Raw genomic sequence first — 4,555 nt, 5'->3', positions numbered from 1 at the left:
CAAGGCTCACTGTCACACTTTTCCTTAAGCCTCTATAGTTATTGAGGTTTGTAAACCTAAGATCGCTTTCCCCAGGATTCTTGCACAGGGGACAGGGTGACAGAAGCAACACATATTCAAAGCAATCATTTTTTCTTAATCATCTTCTAAGAGGGCCAGTGAGAACGAAATGACAGGCGTCACTGCTTATGGAGAGAAAGAACAGATTCCACGGTGATGCGAGCTTGAGTCTGCCCATCTCTGAGATTCAGGCGCCAACGGGAAGGGCTTAGGGGCCACGCCGGGGGGAGGACCAAAGCCCAGGGCCATCTTTCTCCAGGTCGGGAGTGTGGAGGTGGAAACGGTCCCTGAGCGACCTCAGAGAGCCGAGGGTGGCGCGAAGGGAGGCCCTCGCATGCTCCGGCCCGGTTCTGACAGGCCATCATCAGGGACAGACAGTTCCCCTCCCCGCCCAAGCAGGCGCAGCCCAAAAGGAGGCGCGGCCCATGCTCAGCGCAACTTCTGCCTCTCCTTCTGGCTCTCGGGCTCCTCCAAGGGTGCTTCCAGCTCCATAATGTCCCCCCAGAGGAGTTTCCCAGGCATTACTGGCCACCACCGCCTCCCTCCGGGCACAGTGGCCACAACCAACAGCGACAGCGCGAAAGGAAGCGGGGGCACGGCGGCCGCCCGGCCTTGGACTTGCGCCACTTCCGGGACACCCACCGCACGGGGGGGAAAAAATAATCCCGGATACTCTCGATTTAAATCCTTCCATTGCGCCGCAACCTCTCAACCAATGTGTGTGAGAGATCTCAACTGTCCCACCCTTGTTATGAAGTGATTGGTTACTAGAGTAAAGCCCTGGCCAATCTTCACAAAGGAAGCACGCACTGATCAGTATAAATAGTTCGGTTTATCTTCCCCTCCCCCACTCTGAACTGGTCTCCTCGGCCGCGCAGAGCCTCCTGGGGGCTTCCCAGTGTTCACTGCTAGGGCACTGCTGGGGCTGGGAAGCCCTTCGACGTGGGTAGACACGGTCCAGCGCGCGGTGGGCGGGTGCGGGGGCAGGCCCTCGCTGACGCCAGTGGGTACCGCCACGCGCCGCCTCGCTATTTGCCTCCGGAAGCTGAACCCCTCCGCCCCGCCCATTGTGGGGGAGATGTTAACGACCAACGGCTTCGCGCGAGGCCACGGGCCTGGCGACGGTGGAGAGGGTGTTTGCGCAGTTAGCGGTGGGCCAGATGGGCCGGAGGTGTAGCCGGGAACGGACAGATGTCCGTCCCTGAAGTCTTAAGTTTTAATCGTGAAGTTGGTCCCTGGTTCATTGTGATCCTTTTCTCGCTGTCCGTTTGACATAAGAAGAAACCCGAGAAAGGAATGTATTTGTCTGAAGTCCCACAGCCTGTTAGTGGCACAGTCAGGACTAGGGACTTTAGCTCCTGAAGCCGAGATCAGTGCTTTCTCTGCCACATCAACCTGAAAACTTCTGAGTTTTGCAATGTTTTGGGGAAGATGCTCCCATGAAACAATGAACAGGAAAAACCTGAGGAAGCCTCACATTTTCTGCTAGCGAGAAAAGCCAAAATGTCTTCCACAGAATATCTATTTGCAGCGAATGAAAAAGGATTTAATTTTAGCGATGGGGATTAACTGCCCGTGAATCACAACCTTACACAAAACTGAAACCTTTGACAATACAAATGGTAACTTCCTTAGTGTGTTTGTATACCTTTGCTTACTATCACCGAGGCTAGCTAGTTGCCTTTTCACAGTCATTTCCTCATCTCTTCATGATCCTTGCGACCCAGCTACTCTACCCAATGGAGACATAGGGCTACTCATAAACCTCTTGATAACGTCTGGCACACCAGCCTTAAAAGCTAAGCATCAAACTGTGTCCTAGCAAAATTAGAAATTGTTACATGTGGTGGAGTTTGGGAATTGGTCCTGAACAGCTGGAACCAGAAATGTTAAATCTGTGATTTTTTCAAGCCTTCTGCATAACTACGGCTTGGCCTGAAGGCAAGGGCTATATGTTTGCATGTAACTTTGTGTATTCAATACTTACAAGCAGAAGGAGTGTTCAGCTATTGATGATGGAGAAACGTACCTCTCTTCCTAGGTTATTATGAGAATAGCTATGCATCTCTAGATCTGCGGTTTTCTACATCCTTTTGTCCTAATCCCTCAACCTACTGCCAATTCTACCATAGTAGGATCTTTATAGCCCTACAACAGGGTATAATGATGTGCATAAAAACACAGTGTAGGCCGGGCACCGTGGCTCATGCCTGTAATCCCAGCACTTTGGGAGGCCAAGGTGGGTGGATTACCTGAGGTCAGGAGTTTGAGACCAGCCTGACCAACATGGAGAAACCCCGTCTCTACTAAAAATACAAAATTAGCCGGCCATAGTGGCGCATGCCTGTAATCCCAGCTTGCCTGTAATCCCAAGAGTTTGTGTCTAATGAGATTTGGGGTTGGGGGAGGCATACTGTGCATGAATAATCAAAATGCACAATAATTCAAGATACAGTCTTATTAGAACATCTTTATTTTCCAAACATCTTACCAGAGTACTAATATACTTTCTTTTACAACACTTAAGAGTGGGTGCTTCAATTGCTACTACTGTTACAAGGTCCTATAAAGATTTCCCTTGCCCTTTGCCTCAGCTTGTTTAAACTGACCATTAAGATATAAAAAGAAAAGGGCCGGGCGCGGTGGCTCATGCCTGTAATCCCAGCACTTTGGGAGGCCAGGGCGGGCGGATCACCTGAGGTTGGGAGTTCCAAGACTAGCCTGACCAACATGGAGAAAAACCCTGTCTCTACTAAAAATAGGAAATTAGCCGGGCATGGTGGCACATGCCTGTAATCCCAGCTACTCTGGAGGCTGAGGCAGGAGAATCGCTTGAACCTTGGAGGTAGAGATTGCGGTGAGCCGAGATCAAGCCATTTGCACTCTAGCCTTGGCAACAAGAAATTCCGTGTCAAAAACAAAAAAAACAAAAAAACATACATACACACACACACACACACACACACATATATGATGACTATTTCCAAACTTGCCTCTCTCTAATCTTTTTAGAACTACAGGGCTAGATTAGTTTTACTCTGTAGAGTTGAAGGTAAAATTCATCAAATAACCATTTTGCATCTGCACGTCAATCTTATGTGACAAAAGGAATTGAACCTTTTACTTTATCCCCAGCAGCTTTGTCATGAACCATCATTTTAAAATGCTGTGACATGGAAATAGTTTAAGGGGCAGTTAAAAACTGATTTAAGACACACTGGGGTCACAAAATAAGTGTAGAGTGTGGAAAAGCAGAAAGAAAGTAAAGGCAAAGAGAATAGGAGGGAAGGAGGAGGGTATTTTTCCCATTGCCATGGGACCTAAACCAAGTCAGTTCTAAAATCTTGCTAGTAAAGTGAGGAGAGTAAATGCTGGTAGCACAGGAAATTGGATCCGCTGATATAACAGCACCATGGAACTGAGGTACAGAGGTGCTTACATTAGCTTGAGGTTTTGACAGCATTGGAAAAGAGACATCTTTGAGCACATTATCATATGTACATTTATGCATGTATCTAGCGCCTAAATTCAGACTTCTAAATGATTTTTTAAGTGCTTAACCTTTAGTCTCATTGTTTCTGTAGTCAATTACTTTCTGGATGTTTTCAACCAAGTAGTAGGAGAGAGGGTTTCAGAGTCCTATCAGTCTTCCCAGAAGAGGGCACCATTATCCAAGTAATGTTTGGAAGCTGCTTGTGCTAAAGAGGAAAAAATGTTGCTAAGGTTTCAAAGGGGAGAAAGTCCTGTAACACACCAGCAAAGTAATCATGAATTTGTCTTTGATGCCCCCATTCTTGTTTCATGACATTCGTGTCTCTCTTCCTCATCTGTTAAGCAATAGCCTGTTTTCTCAGCACCCAAAAAGCCTTAGTAGCTGTAGATAGGTTGTCAAAATGCCATGGTTCCCAATCTTTTCCCTTCTACAGGCTCTTTCCATTGCTCTTCCTCATAGACTTGACATTTTGGTTTAGGGTGTGTGTGTGTGTGTGTGTGCGCGCCCGCATTTTGGTTTAGGGTGTGTGTGCGCACTGCTACATGAAAAAAGATCTGGGGCCAGGCATGGTGGCTAACCCCTATAATCCCAGCACTTTGGGAGGCCAAGGTGGGCGGATCACCTGAGGACAGGGGTGACAGAGTGAGACTTCATCTCAAATAAATAAATAAATAAAAATAAAAAATAAAGGAAACAAGAAAAAAGATTTGGGCCAAGTATGGTGGCTCACACCTGTATTCTCAGCACTTTGGGAGGCCGTGGCAGGTAGATCATCTGAGGACAGGGGCAGGAGTTCAAGACCAGCCTGGCCAACATGGTGAAGCCCCATCTCTACTAAAAATACAAAAATTGGCCGGGTGCGGTGGCTCATGTCTGTAATCCCAGCACCTTGGAAGGCCGAGGCAACGGATCATGAGGTCAAGAGATCAGGACCATCCTGGCCAACATGGTGAAACCCCGTCTCTACTAAAAATACAAAAATTAGCTGGGCATGGTGGCATG

The sequence above is a fragment of the Mandrillus leucophaeus genome, unplaced genomic scaffold (genome assembly GCF_000951045.1).
Source record: "Mandrillus leucophaeus isolate KB7577 unplaced genomic scaffold, Mleu.le_1.0 Scaffold441, whole genome shotgun sequence".
Lineage (NCBI taxonomy): Eukaryota > Metazoa > Chordata > Mammalia > Primates > Cercopithecidae > Mandrillus > Mandrillus leucophaeus.
The sequence above is the reverse complement of the archived record's forward strand: the minus strand, read 5'-3'. Positions refer to the sequence as shown.